Source organism: Podarcis gaigeae (genome assembly GCF_964106915.1).
Source record: "Podarcis gaigeae genome assembly, chromosome: 14".
Classification (NCBI taxonomy): Eukaryota; Metazoa; Chordata; class Lepidosauria; order Squamata; family Lacertidae; genus Podarcis; species Podarcis gaigeae.
The window spans coordinates 11,145,483-11,161,351 of record NC_139690.1 but is presented as its reverse complement, the minus strand read 5'-3'; the positions used below and the strand labels follow the sequence as shown (position 1 = coordinate 11,161,351).

Sequence of the window (15,869 nt, the reverse complement as noted above, 5' to 3'; positions counted from 1 at the left end):
TATTCTTTCATTACCTGTGGCAGAGAAACCTTCAAAATTAAGAAACCGACATCAACTGACCAACAATAAGCACCCTATTCATTCTAGATGTAATTTAATTAAGGTTTGAGGAAATGAATAACTGTGGATTAATTTAGCCCACTGTGGCTGCCGCTCAGTAGGATGGATCCCTGAACAGAAATGCAAAATCGTGTTGTTTATTTGTGACTCTGTTCTGAAAACTGCAGCTTTGATTTGCTCAGATTGATTTCTACTCACTTTTGGGGATTGGTTTGAGTTTGCTCTATGTAAGATCTGGGAGGGGCCTAAACAGTCAAATGCCCGCCCCTCCTCTCTCATTTAAATATTATGATGAATGACTGCTAGTATAACAGCTGTAGACTAGCAGGGCTCATATCACAGCAATATAACTTTCCTCTCCTCTTCCAGATCACTTCTATTTTTGACCGGCAATCTTTTGGTTGAAGATTTCACTTGCTCAGGGTGCCTGCTTTAAAAATTCACTTCCAGTTCAAATCATTTCTTTTTTAACTCTAGGAAGTCGAAATGCAATCCAAGAGCCTGCAGGATAATCGCAATAATGGTAAGGAGGCATGCATGCTCTTTTCTTTCAAAAGCCAAAAGAAGAACTGTCTGGGTTGGAGGTTCGTAGTTGTTATGACTTGCAAAGATTAAATCAGCTAAAATTAAACTTATATAGGAAATTGTTGAAATGTGTTGTGTCAAATGTACCAGCATGCTGAAATAGCTCTAAGACTCATTTTCTGGCATGTGGGAATCGGCAGTTAGTTCACCAGTGTCTCTTTAGCATGATATCAATGGGAAAGGATATACTGCTTAATTATTTGAGGGCTTTTATTCATGAAATAAAATGGGGTGGAACTGAAAACATGCCAGTGGCATTTTACTGCCAACACCTGTCAAAGTATGAAGGAAAACTGTGTATGTTAAAATGTGCATGATGCATTTGGAAGCTACTACATATGATTACATATGACATATAATCTGACATTACTCTCGTCACTCATGTGGCAATTAGCCCACTCAGTACTCGTGGCACTGGAACCTGCAAGACTTGAGAGGATCCCATATTATTCCAAATTAGTTTGCTTATCTGAGACAATATGCAAAGGGATATCATGTTATCTAGCATTATCATGTTTTAAACCGATTTTAATTTTGTATTTATAAATTGCTGAAGCCTGCCCTAGGATCTTATGGTGAAGGGTGGGAAATTATTATTATTTTTTCGACACATTGAAAAAGATTTTTAAAAAAGATTTCTGGGCAGAATCCTGCCCTGTGCATTGTACTGTGCATATACATATGCAACCCATTGAGAATTACTCCCAGCTAAGCACGTATAGGATTGCAGCCCAAGTTATTTTTATTTGCATGCCTTGCCTTCGTTTTAATGTCTCTTAATCTCCCCACCACCACAATGTGGCTATTACATTCTGTTGAAAGTTCCCCATTTAAACTGAGCTTACATCATCAGGATGTATTTAATGCTAGTAGTAACGCAGTATAATCTCTCTTCCGGGGTTGGATCTTAAGGTCAAAACATGTGATGCAAGAGATCTCTGTTTGGATCTCTCTCTTTTTAAACAGCCAATGGGGGCGGGGGGAGCTCTGTGCATGTTTAACCCTTTTGCTTCATCTGTTATTCCTCATTGAAAATCCCAGGTGTTGCATTGGTGTCAGTGGCGTAGCGTGGGTTGTCAGCACCCAGGGCAAGGCAAGTAATTTGCGCCCCCTAACTCATGGATTTGCGCCCCCTAGCCCGCGGATTTGCGCCCCCTAACCCTAACCCCCAGATGTTGCGCCCGGTGCGGCCGGCCCCCCTGCACCCCCCACGCTACGCCACTGATTGGTGTTATTGGCCACCCACAATTTCCACCTTGATTAATTCTACCTTATTGTAACTCCATAAATTATAGGGAGTCTGACCCTGCAACTCATTCCTCCTGCATTCCACCTGACTTTGACCTCTTCGCTCCCTCTTCCCAAAGCAGAGTTAATAAATAGCTGCATTAAGTGGGTGGTTTTGATTGGGAAAACTGGGAAACACTCCCTTTCCCTGGTGCCATTGATTCAGTCATGATGGAAGCCCTCGCTGGCTGCTTTAATGTTGCTGTTTTAAATTAGGTGCAGAGTGGTGCAACGGTTAGGGTGTTGGTCTAAGACCTGGAAGACCAAGGTTCAAATTCCCAGTCAGGCAAGAAACTCATTGGGTGACCTTGGGCCAGACATTATCTCTCAGCCTAAGCTACTTCACAGGGTTGTTTCACGGATAGCATGAAGAGGGGGAGAGCCATCTTGAGCTCCCTGACAGGAAAGGTCGGATATAAAAGCAAAAATAGACAATACATATTGATAAACCTCCAACCGTGGATCTCCTGGGTCATGCACCTGTTTTCAGCATCATTTATTTAGGACTCTGGCTAGATAAGGGCCAGCCCAAGACATTTTGCTGCCTGAGGCAAAGGAGAAGATAGTGGCCCCAACTTCCCATCCATGAAACAGACTTTCACTGCACCCGAGGACAGCATGCTAGCTTGGGTGGGTGCAGAGCGCCATGCAGCTCACGCAGCTCTACCCACTCTCAACCTTTCAACATCTGCTGCCTAAGGTGGCTGCTGCACTCCTGCTAATGGTAGGGCCGGCTGCAGTGTAAAGTTCAGACATTGTTTAGATGCAAAAGAGGAGAAACATTCCACTCCTGCTGAAATTACCTGCTTAATAACAAGTGTGGGACATCTTCTTGTCCCTTCTGACCTATCTGTATCTACTGATGTTACACATTCCCGTGCCAATTGTGTCTTCCTGTTGGGTGTAATCTTTTCTTTTTGCCCTTCCTCCACTGACATTTCTTTTATCTTCAGGATAACAAATGGGACCTGTGGTACAATGCTGAAATGCGTCCTCCCCGTTTAATAAGAGCACTGTGGTTCAAGGTTCTGGCCAGTCTAGAGTACTTCCTTCCATCCTTCCATCCAAACATCCACACACCACAGTTTTCCAACTAGTACTTGACATTCTGTGACTCATTTGGGCTGGGTTTTTCTTCAGTTTGGTGCCCTATTACGGTTTGGGGTTTTGTTTTTGTTTTTAAGTGTTTTCGTAGCTTTGAAAACCTCAAAGTTACCCTGAGTTTGCGGATAGCTTCCCTCTAGTTTCTCAGTTGGCCCCACTTGGACTCTATTTCAGTTGACCCTTGACACCCAAGTTCATTATTAGAGGGAACTACAGTCTGAGTAGGGACGCAGGTGGCGCTGTGGGTTAAAGCCTCAGCGCCTAGGACTTGCCGATTGAAAGGTCGGCGGTTCGAATCCCTGCGGCGGGGTGCGCTCCCGCTGCTCGGTCCCAGCGCCTGCCAACCTAGCAGTTCGAAAGCACGTCCGGGTGCAAGTAGATAAATAGGGACCGCTTACCAGCGGGAAGGTAAACGGCGTTTCCGTGTGCGGCTCTGGCTCGCCAGAGCAGCGATGTCACGCTGGCCACGTGACCCGGAAGTGTCTCTGGACAGCGCTGGCTCCTGGCCTCTTAAGTGAGATGGGCGCACAACCCCAGAGTCTGTCAAGACTGGCCCGTACGGGCAGGGGTACCTTTACCTTTACCTTTTTACAGTCTGAGTGGGACGCGGGTGGCACTGTGGGTTAAACCACAGGGCCTAGGACTTGCTGATCAGAAGGTCGGCGGTTTGAATCCCCACAACGGGGTGAGCTCCCGTTGCTCGGCCCCTGCTCCTGCCAACCTAGCAGTTCAAAAGCATGTCAAAGTGCAAGTAGATAAATAGGTACCGATCCAGCGGGAAGGTAAATGGTGTTTCCATGCGCTGCTCTGGTTTGCCAGAAGCGGCTTAGTCATGCTGGCCACATGACCCGGAAGCTGTATGCCGGGTCCTCGGCCAATAAAGCAAGAGGAGTACAGCAAACCCCAGAGTCGGCCACGACTGGACCTAATGGTCAGGGGTCCCTTTACCTTTACAGTCTGAGCATGATCAGTGTATGCAGGAACTGCCTACAAAACCCCACTGCTGGAAGTCAAAGCAGCGCACATTCTTTGTGCATTGCTAGTGCTGCAAAGGACCCTGGAGCATGTTCTGAAACTTGCTGTTCCTTTTTTTTAACTGAAAATAAAGTTTAGTTGCAGCAGTGCACCAGATGAAAATCAATGTACTTAAAAAAAAAAAAAAAAACCTTTACTTTGGTAAGCACAGACGTCAGTGTTTCAGCATGCGTATCCTCAAAGTTGAACTCCCAAATCGGGTCAGGTGACTATCTGCTGAAATTGCAAATCAGCCTTGTAACCAAAAACCTGCAGTATCTTTTCTGGTGATCAGAAGAGAAGTTTGCACTTAGAACTACAAATAAATTTATGTAACCCATTTTAAAGCTCTCACAAAATGTTCTGCTGCTGCTAAGCGGATTGCTCTACTTAACACATTTGATGAAATACCTTCTGCAGGGTCAGGAACACTTAACAGATAGATCTCCAGAAAAGACAAATGGCCACAAACAACAAAAGCTTCCTAAGTGAGCAAGGCTGGTGGATTTTTATTTTTATTTTAGACTTGCTTTGAACTTGCCATTCTTCACAAAGGCTCGACTTGATCTGCAGAAAGAGCTGAAAATCCATACATGAGGTTCATTTTGCCATGACTTTGATACTATCTACAAAAGTAAACAAACCTTTTAACAAACTTTTATGACTTTAAAAGAAAAATAGACAAAATTAGACAAATTATTGGAGGATAAAGCGAATCTACCATGAAACTAATAAAGTTTAAGCTTCAGGGACCCTAGTCCCAGAGGGGCCCCAGAAGTGACTTTATTGCTCAAAAAATTGGGGTCTAGGAGACTCAGTTTGAGTCGCACAACCCAAAAACTATAAGGCATAGGAAATTTTTATTCACACCAGTGACTCTGACATGTGGGATAATCCAGTACAGTGGTACCTCGGGTTAAGTATTTAATTCATTTCTTAACCTGAAACTGTTCTTAACCTGAAGCACCACTTTAGCTAATGGGGCCTTCTGCTGCTGCCGTGCCGCCGGAGCATGATTTCTGTTCTCATCCTGAAGCAAAGTTCTTAACCTGAAGCAATATTTCTGGCTTAACGGAGTCTGTAACCTGAAGCGTATGTAACCTGAAGCGTATGTACCCTGAAGCGTATGTAACCTGAAGCATATGTAACCCGAGGTACCACTGTACAACAATTTTAACCAAAATCTGAGATGTAGTAGTTTTTGTTTGTTTTTTAAAATGTGATGATCTGTTGTGGAACAACCCCATTGAAGAAGATTACAGTGGTTACCCAGATCTCATTACTGGTTGTGAAGGGGCCCTCATAACTGTTCAAGCTTCAGGGACACAAAAATGTGTGTCAGCCACTGGATAAGCCTATTAGCTGTGATGGCTATGATCTGTCTCCACCACTGGAGGCAATATGACCCTGAATGTCAGCTTCTGAGCGGGTGCTGTTGTGCTCATGTCTAGGCTCCTCATAGGAAACTGGTTGGTCACTGAGAGAATGATAACCCCCTTAACTGTCCCAATAAAACCAAGACATCCCATTTTCTCACACAAGAGCACAGCACCATGATCTCACCCCCCAAAATAGTGCTTTTGGGGGGACAGCATTCTTTTGTGGTGCCCCAAAAGGCACACATTTGGGCACCGTGCTCATGGGAAAAGCACGTCTTTTGGGGCCACAATCTCGCACAGGTCACAGTCCCGCACATGAAAGTGGCCCTGGAAGACGTGCATTCCAGGGTTTTTGCCTCAACGTGCTGGAGGGTATGGAAGAAGATGCTGCACTAGATAGGCCAGGATCTTTGTATGTTCTTAACTAGATGGGTCTTTGGTCTTCTTTGATAATGCTGGGTTGATACCGTTCTTCTGTGATGCCACAGAGCATAGTACAGTGATACCTCGGGTTAAGAATTTACCGTAATTCGTTCTGGAGGTCCGTTCTTAACCTGAAACTGTTCTTAACCTGAGGGACCACTTTAGCTAATGGAGCCTCCTGCTGCCACCGCACGATTTCTGTTCTCAACCTGAAGCAAAATTCTTCACCCGAGGTACTATTTCTGGGTTAGCGGAGTCTGTAACCTGAAGTGTCTGTAACCTGAGGTACCACTGTACTATGTTTAGTGCTCTGTGGCGTCACAGTTTTATTCCATTTCCCACTAAGCAGTGCTGTGGCACCAAGGAAGTACATTAGTGTGAAAGAAACACAATTCTCAGAACAGTATTGCATGTCCCAGAAGTGTATTTTTGCCAGTCAAAGCCCTCCAATCTGCTCCAAACTCTAAACTTTACATCCCCTTCGTCCGCCCCCCTTCTGGCTGATGGGTGTGACATAATTCCAGTAGCCACCAACCATCAAAGATTCAAATGGTTGGAATCAGTGCCAGGCTAGGAAAGTACTTTGAGAGAGATTGGTGACATCAGTGTATTTGCAGGAAAATAATCCACAGATGGGAATGAGTCGCCTTCTGGGTATTCAGTATGGTTAAGGAAAAAAAGAGCCAAAGCAAGAGGAGTGATTTTGTGGGAACTCCTACTATGGAAAGTGTGGTTTTATCAGCTGAGCATCAGTTTGCAGGAAGGCTAGTGGAGAATAGCCAGCATCAACTTCTAGGACAGGCATCCACAACCTACAGCCCTCCAGATGTTTTGGACTACAATTCCCATCATCCCTGACCACTGGTCCTGTTAGCTAGGGATGATGGGAGTTGTAGGCCAAAACATCTGGAGGGCCACAGGTTGGGGGTGCCTGTTCAAGGAGGTCCAGCCTTCTTCTGAAGGGATCCAGGTACCAGCTAAAGCACCCTGCCTTATCTCCAAAACCCCAAACCTGTCCCACAGTTGGCTCTGGAGCATCAGTTAGGTATTGTATTGAATGTTCACCTGAAGATCATACTCTTGTGGGGTCCAAACTCTTTTTCCAGACTTGAATTTCTCACTTCATCCCTTCTTTGCAGCTTATTTAACTGGGGTGATTTACTGACTGACTATTACTTCATCTCCATTTTTTTGTTTTTGTTTTGTTACTTCACCCTGATTTCTTTTTGCTGTCATCAGTAAAATTACATAGGTGAACTTATTTTACAGATTTTCATACTTCAATAAATATTTCTAGAGCAGTTTACAGTGTGTGTGTGTGGTGGGAGGGAGGTTTCTGTGACAATATCACTAAGGACCATTTAAGCTAAGTCAGAGTGAGGGCAAGGCAATGCAGGAATTGTTTTCATCCCTCCGAATGTGCAACAAAAACTTGCCCGGAATAAAGTATTTTATAGGCAGGGCTTTTACTTCCATAGTGGCAAAGACTGTTTAAAGCAAACTCTACCTAGTAATATTTTAATAACTTTTTTTTTAAAGAGCAAATGTTTATAACTTTGCTTCTTGTAAACCAATTCCAGGAATGGGCCCATAACCATTTCAGATCAAAGTCCACACTTTGCTTTTTTAGAAATTATCATTTGCCAGTGCGATATAATTCAAATGCCAAGTTGTAAATCAGGGATAGTGTCTGAGAAATGCCTTGTCATGCAGGGTAATTTAAATTAAGAAGCTGTAGTAAGTGCTGTAATGTGAGATACAATAGCAAAAAGGGGAATGGAAATTTCTCTCACTCAAGGCACACGGGCAGAGGAGATTGTTTTACTGACGGCTTATAGCAGCATAGCGCAAGATAAGGCAGGTCCAAAACCTATGATGACAAATGGATTGGAGGGCATCTCTAAAGCAAAGGTTTACAAAGCACAAGGGGAAGGGAGGTTTTCGGGGAGGCATGATCAGTTGCTAGGGGAGAATCAAAATTCTAAAGCCTACACCTACAATCTGAAGTGGTACAGTCCGTTTTGCTACCTAATTCTGCTGTCGGGAGTCATAGAAAGACCTATATTGGCTCCCAGTACGTTTCCGAGCACAATTCAAAGTGTTGGTGCTGACCTTTAAAGCCATAAACGGCCTTGGCCCAGTATACCTGAAAGAGCGTCTCCACCCCCATCATTGCTTTGGGCAATGTATTATTCAGCCCAGAGCACAAATATAAGGCCTGAAACCATTTTGGCTTGCACTTTCTGATTTCATCGTTTGTCTGGGTAGTAGCAAATAGAGATAATTTATTTCTGTTTCAGATACAAACCCAGAATTTCCTCCAGGGCTTAAGCTCATGCAATAACTTCAGGAAGAAATGTTTGAAAGTGTAACCGCTGCTTGAATTTCTTCAGTAACTACCGTATTTTTCACTCCATAGGACGCACTTTTTTCCTCCTAAAATATAAGGGGAAATGTGTGTGCGTCTTATGGAGCGAATGCAGGGGTGAGGCAGGCAGGAAAAGCCCCCGCGGCTCTTGCGGGCTTTTCCCCAGGAGGGAGAAGGGACTGACTGGCCACATTAGAGGGTCCGCTGCTCCCTGAGCTGCTCTTTGGGGCTGGGGGGGGAGAGGAAACCGGGCTTCACCTGGCAGCCCCAAGAAGCCCTTGGAGTAGCGGACAGGCTGCTCCCTGAGCTAGGGGGGGAATAATATTTTCCCCTTGATTTTCCCCTCTGAAAACTAGGTGCGCCTTATGGTCAGGTGCGCCCTATGGAGCGAAAAGTATGGTAAATCTATCACTGCCTTTTTCAAGAGAGTACAGTGCTGCGGATAGTAAGGACACAACGGGCTTATGTAGTAAAGTAGAGGCATCTTCCTGCAGGAATTAAATTTCTACAGTTCCCTTTGTGTTTGTGATCTTTAGTATATACACTAGAATTAGGGTGTTTGGGGCTAGCCTGGGGAGTCTGAACCCCAGATCTTTTGTGCTGAATTGGGTGAATGTGCACCTAAAGGACCAAATGCCCAGTCTGGGAGTCATTTTGGATTCACAGTTGTCCACGGAGGCACAGGGCAGCTGTGTGCAGGGCAGCTGTCTACCAGCTCCATCTGGTATGCCAGCTGAGACCCTACCTGCCCGCAGACTGCCTCACCAGAGTGGTACATGCTCTGGTTATCTCCCGCTTGGACTACTGCAGTGCACTCTATGTGGGGTACCTTTGAAGATGACTCAGAAACAACTAATCCAGAATGTGGCCTATTCACCACATTCATTGTACAGTGGTACCTCAGGTTAAGTACTTAATTCATTCCGGAGGTCCATTCTTAACCTGAGATTGTTCTTAACCTGAAGCACCACTTTAGCTAATGGGGCCTCCTGCTGCTACCACGCCGCCAGAGCCCGATTTCCGTTCTTATTCTGAAGCAAAGTTCTTAACCTCCTCATATGAGGTACCACTGTACTGGGACCAGAAAATCCTATTGTTGCCCCCACAGCCAGAGCTGGTTTGCCTCATCTGAAATTTACAAAAAATAAATAAATATGCATCTATACATATAAATTAGCATGTGCATTTTTAACTCGCCTATGCTTTGAGCCTTTTGCATTTCTATCTATACCCCTGCACCAAATGCCAATTTCCAGAAGATTTCAAAATGGCTTATTCCCCCTGAACAGAGTTTTTAGCTTGTAAACTGTAATTTGTCCGATTTTCAAGTAAGAGTTTTCTGGTAGAGGTTCTTTCTACGTAATTCAAACTGACAGTAATTAAGCTTCAACTTATTGTACAGTGGTACCTCAGTTTTCGAACATAATCCATTCTGGAAGACCGTTTGAGTTCTGAAATGTTCAAAAACTGGAAACTCAATAGCTGACAGGTAGGCCTCAGGATCTTGCGCTCAGAGGAAGCCCCGTGGCATGTTCAACTTCCGAAACCGAAGCATTTACTTCCAGTTTATGGCATTCGAAAACTGAAATGTTCATCAATGGAGACGTTCAAAAACCGAGGTACCACTGTATATTTTAAGCAGAAGGAAGTATGTTCATTCTTCCAGGATACTAGATAATGCATCTATAAAATTACAGCAAAGTTGATAAATAGCTGCAGTTCAGTATGTTTATCACTAGCAGTAATCTCTCTCTCCATTTTAGTAATTATCTCTGTACAGTGATATCATGCAAATAGTGCAATCACAGTCCAGTCACCTTTATAATCAATGTAAATATTATGGATTTTAATAACTGAGTAACTTCTTGGACAGATTACTGGGACAAAAATTGTAGCATGGCAAATTTCCTTTTTGTGAATGAAAGAGAGGTTTTAGTTCTCATGAAACAACGCTCTAGTAGTTGGTACATTGGAAGGACTTAAGCCAGGGAGATGGTCCTCATTCAATCATTAAGCTTTTGGATAGTCAGGAGCAGTCTGTGTCAGGCTTCCCTACCTTACAAGGTCGTTGTGAGGATAAAATAGAAATGGGGACTGTTATGTACTGAAGTTCTCACCCTGGGCCAGCAGGGGGATACTGTAGATAGTTATGCAAATGAAGGATCGAAAGTGACATTCAGTGATTGGATAGTTTGTATGCAAATGAAGGATTGACAGTGACATTCAGTGATTGGATAGTTTGTATGCAAATGAAGGATTGAAAGTGACGTTCAGTGATTGGATAGTTTTAGAAAGTTGCAACAGTTACGTTGTTCTGGAGCTCTATATAAGCAGGCTGACTGAGCTCTTCAGTTCAGTTCTATTCTGGCCTCTGAATAAGCAAGAGCTGTTGAAGAATCGCTTTGTTGTCTGATATGTTCGCCCACAACTTAACAGGGACCACGTAGACTGACCTTAGCTTCTTACAAGAGCATAAAGATCTAATCACTTCCTAAATGCCAAGATGATTAAATTAGCCTTCCCCACCCTGCTGCCTGCCAAATGTTTTAAGACTACAACTCCCATTGGCCCTAGCTAGCACGGGGAGTTATAGTTCAGAACATCTGGAGGGCAACAGGTTGGGGAAGGTTGCTGGGTTTAGCGAATGTATCCAGTCAAATTCTAATGATTTGTTCAGTTGGCGAACGTTAGCAAAACACCAGTCCTTCTTGGCAAACTTTACAACTTAAATATTTTCATTAGCTCTTGGTTACTGAATGCTGAAGGGTTTGTTTTAATGGGTGGAGTTAAAGGCAGATATTTAACACACGGTTTATGCCAAAGTTGAACCTTGCACAAATTAATCAGCAGTTAACTTCTTCCCAGCTTCTATGGATTACACTACTATGTATTATTTTATAGTACAACTCCATGTCAGTTTTCGTAACTGAGATGGAACATGCAAAATAAGCAACCAGATGCAATGAAAAGCAATGCTCTCGTATCTTTAGGTCAGAAGTGACTGATATTGCTTTCCTTACAACAAACTGCTTAAGAAATATACAATTGCTTAAGTTTTATGCAAGAATCCGGGGTCATTAGGTTAAAAATGACGAAAGAGGCATCATTTTCATAGGGACCTGTAGTACAGAGACTTTTTGCGTACATCATCAAAAAAAGAGGAAATGCGTCATCAAAAAGAGGCGTTGTAAAAAGATCCACAGTCAATGGTTTATTCATAAAATGCTTAAAAGGCCCAGGTGATACTGAAGAAAATTCAGACTATGTCAAAGAGTTGTTATGACATATTGCTGGGAGCACTATAAAAACCTTCCAGTAAAGGAAAAAAGTCTAGTCCTTGTCAGCCTGTGAGCACGTGGGGGTAAAAATAGTAAAAAATAAGAGCTGGCAATTCACCAAATTTTGGAGAAAAGGGAACTGTAATACTACTTGGCAGCATCTAAAATGTACATGGCTGGGACATGTTCTGTTGAGTATGCGTATGAGAGCATTAGCTGTAAAAGGTTGGGAAACTTGTGGCTCTCCAGATTATTTTTGATTCCAACTGCCATTGGCCCAGGTCAGGAATGATGGGAGTTGGAGTCCAAAAAGCACCTGAATACCCACAGATTTCCAATCTCTGGATTATAGAGTAGCATGGAAAATTAGGTAATAAATACTCAATGGCCAGCTCTACTGATTTTAGTGGAACTAGCTATCAGGTAAGCATATATCAGATTACAACTATATTGGGTAGAGATCATTTTGGTCAAACTTTTGAAAAAGTATTCTAAGTTCTTTAACAATGAGACATCTTTTTGCTTTACTGTTTTGTTAGTTTTTAAATAGAGGACATTGGCAGGTCCAAACTGCGATCTTGTGTGCACCAACTTCTTTTGAGTAACGCAGTGAGTCTTGCGTCTGAGTAACCATGTCGTAAAAGAATTTGCATGCTCAAGAGAGATTCATGTAGAAGGTAGTATGCAAAGGAAGGTCTGGTGTGTTTTTTAAAATGTATTTTTATTAAAGGTTTTCTTGGTTTACAAACGTATGTGCAATGTCTCCCCCCCCCCCCCCCGTAACATTTTTTTACAGATCTGTTTCATTTGTTGAGACATTAGGAAGAAAAGTGGGGAATAGGTGGGGGGAAGGTGAGTGGGGGTGGGGTTAGGTGACGATGTTTCTATTTTACTTACGGTAATATATGTGGGGTTTTGTGTCTGCATCGCTTGTGCAGGTTCTCTGCTATTAACTTGTGGTTTCTTTGGTGGTGAGAGAGGTTGGGGTTGGCCTAGGGTGTGGTTGTTTGTTTGTGGTTGGCTGTGGTGGCCTTTGTTTTCAGGTGTGAGTTTGGTGGGTGGGTGTTTTGGATCAGGTTAGCCGTATTGATTTGTATGTTGTTGGTGGACTTTTGTCATTGTCTTGTTGGGCTGTGTATGTGATAAAGGAGAGCCACACTGAAGGCGTCTTCCTCTATTTGTCCCTGTGTCAGTTTCAGTTTATTGGTTAATTTTTCTAGTGAGGCTGTTTCCCATACTATTTGGTACCATTGGGCCATGCTTACTCCTGACAGGTCTCTCCAGTGTCTGGTTATGATGTTTTCTGCCTGCTGAAAGTAGGTGGTTGATGCAGGAGGTTGATGCAGGAGGTGAAAGGGGCATCGGGGTCAACAGACAGATACACCATGGGAGAAATGGAAAAAGTGAGTCACATGGAAAAAAACTATGTTTGAAAAAGCTTCTGGTTGCACAAGAAAACCCTTAAACCTGTCGGTTTCCATTCTAAGTGTCTTTTAATCGCTCAGGCTGCCGCCTAACATCAACCCCCTCACCCCCACCCTGGGTCAAATAAGTCTTGGACCAAATTTGTTGTCTCTTTAAAGCAGATGCACCTTTAACCAGACATGGGGCTTGTCCAAACTTTTGCTTGCCCCATGCCTAAAAAAATGGGTCTGAGTGGTTTTCTGCTTGCCCCGTTCTATGCAGGTATGGGTCCAAGTGGTTGTGCCTTTGCCCTGCCGCTTTCCCTCAGAAAACCTGCTCTTTAGCACTAAATCAGAAAAAATGTCAATCCAGATCGACATTTGCTCCAATTCAGTGGTAAAGACTGGGTTTTCCCCTGGGGAAAGCGGAAGTGTGGATGAGCCCTAAGTACGAACAACTAACTTCTGCCAGTTTCTTCAGTCAGCTTGAGCTTAGATCATACTCATTGTTGTGCAGTGGTTAAATGTATAGTCTAGGAGTGGGGAACCTGTGTCCCTACAGAATATTAGAGATGAAGGAGAAAATCACTTCTGTTCACATCTAAAGGCAAACCTACCTCATTTGCACTTTTTGAAACAATACACAAACAATACGCAGGCATATTTCAAAATCTGCACTTTTCCAGATTTTCCAGTGCAGTTCTCCAGGCAAATAATGTGTACAAAAAATGCATATACTAGGGTAGAGGGTGCATAATAATGCATATATTAGTGAAGGGAACTTTTAAAAATGCATTACATTAGGAAAGATTGCTTTACAAAAATGTGTTTATTAGAAGAAATGAGCACTAAAATGCTGATGAATCTTCATTACAATTTTTAAAAACCCCTCAAATTTATGTGGAAATGTGGAGGACTGAATTTAAGATTAGACAAATGAGAAGTTGAGAGAAAACAAAATTGAAAGATTTGCTGCTCATTCCTGGACTGCAACTCCTGGCCATTATTCTACTAGTGCCTTTTATCAGCTTTAGCAAGTGTGACAGCTGCAACCATTCATAGACAGGGATAGCTTTAGCACAATAGGCCAGGCATTTTGTGACCAATCCTAGATTATTGCAAGGCACTCTGTGCGGAGCTTCTCTTACCATCGGTCTAGAAACAACAGCTAGTTCAGAATGCTGCCGCACAAGTGTTGACAGGAATGACATCCTATCAGTGTAGTACAGCTTTGCTCAAAGAATTGCAGGGGCTGCTGATTTGCTACCAGACCAAGTTCAAGGTTTTATAGTTAATATATAAAACCCTTAACATCTTGGAATTAGTTTACTTGAACTATCACCTTGTCCCCTACATGCCTATTTGACCACTTAGATCTGTGGAACTTGTACTTTATGTGTGCTCTATCGACCCAAGGGGGGTCAATATTTTAATGTGTCAGTATTAACATTGGCCAGGCACCCTTGCCTGTTTTAGACGCCTCTTAAAAATTTGTTTACTTCAGAGATAGCATATATACTTTTTTTTTAAATTTAGCTGATTTGATGTCTGTGTTGTTGATAACTACTTTGTAGTAGTTTATGTACACTACTTAGAGGTGTTTTTTATATTAAGTGGTTTATGTTGTTGTTGTTTAGTCGTGTCCGACTCTTCGTGACCCCATGGACCACAGCACGCCAGGCACTTCTGTCTTCCACTGCCTCCTGCAGTTTGGTCAAACTCATGCTGGTAGCTTCGAGAACACTGTCCAACCATCTCATCGTCTGCCGTCCCCTTCTCCTTGTGCCCTCAATCTTTCCCAACATCAGGGTCTTTTCCAGGGAGTCTTCTCTTTTCATGAGGTGGCCAAAGTATTGGAGTCTCAACTTGAGAATCTGTCTTTCCAGTGAGCACTCAGGGCTGATTTCCTTAAGAATGGAGAGGTCTGATCTTCTTGTAGTCCATGGGACTCTCAGGAGTCTCCTCCAGCACTATAATTCAAAAGCATCAATTCTTCGGCGATCAGCCTTCTTTATGGTCCAGCTCTCATTTCCATACATCACTACGGGGAAAACCATAGCTTTAACTATACGGACCTTTGTTGGCAAGGTGATGTCTCTGCTTTTTAAGATGCTGTCTATAGTGGTTTATAGCTTTTCCTAAATCAATAAATGCTGTCAGAGGCTAGTGGGAGGTGGTGTTCAACAACATCTGGAGTGCCATGAGTTACAAATCTCTGGTAGAGCCTATAGGCCTCCGCTGTGTGTCACTATATGCTGACAAAAATGGGAACGTTCCCCTCTGCACTCTGTCAATGTGAGTTTGGGGATGAATGATCATTCATGCCACTTCTCCCTCATGTCATTTGCAGTTTGATGCCACCAAGCTTGACCCTGACATTTATTGCTCCATATCAATCTCTTATCTCATTAACTTTGTCTTCAAGCCATTACCAAGTATGGTGGCTGACGTGATAACCCCAAGAGCACAGCTCATTTAGTTCCTTGATTAACCAGGAAGACATGATCATGACTTGAATGAAGGTGGCAGAAAACATGGGGTGAATTTGAACAAACACAAGAGCCCATATCTGAGCTTACTCTGGCTGTGTACACACTATACCTTTAAAGCACATCCAAAGCACTTTCCCCCTCTCAAAGAATTATGGGCAGTGTAGTTTGCAAAGGAATGCTGGGAATTGGAACTCCCTTATGAGTAAACTACAGTTCCCAGAAGTCCTTGAGGGGTGTGTGTGCTTCAAACAATATAGTAGGGTATAGTTGCTTCCTCTGTGGCAGTGGCAGTTAGCAAAGAAACAATACTCTCCATTCGTATCCATGCAGTGCTATTCAGTGTGCCTTTCTTGGCCTACCCCATTCTGAGTAGTTGGATGGTGTGGACGATCCATCAGTGGCAAAGTGAGTCTTCTTTACTATTATAAAGCTGTCCACATCCTTGGTTCAGCTGGGTCACCAGGAGGGCTTTTGCC

At 43.3% G+C, this 15,869-nt stretch overlaps 1 protein-coding gene across 2 annotated transcripts in view; it reads left to right on the top strand.

Moving 5' to 3' along the window:
* The first annotated feature begins 336 nt into the window (after nucleotides 1–336).
* Nucleotides 337–15,869, top strand: part of MAPK6 (mitogen-activated protein kinase 6) — a 34,755-nt gene continuing 19,222 nt past the window's right edge. Inside the window, exon 1 of one of the 2 annotated variants that reach the window (XM_083712628.1) lies at nucleotides 337–583. The gene's annotated coding sequence lies outside the window, so the exon portion shown is untranslated. The remainder of the gene's footprint in view (nucleotides 584–15,869) is intronic. The other variant, XM_083712629.1, reaches the window with a different exon arrangement.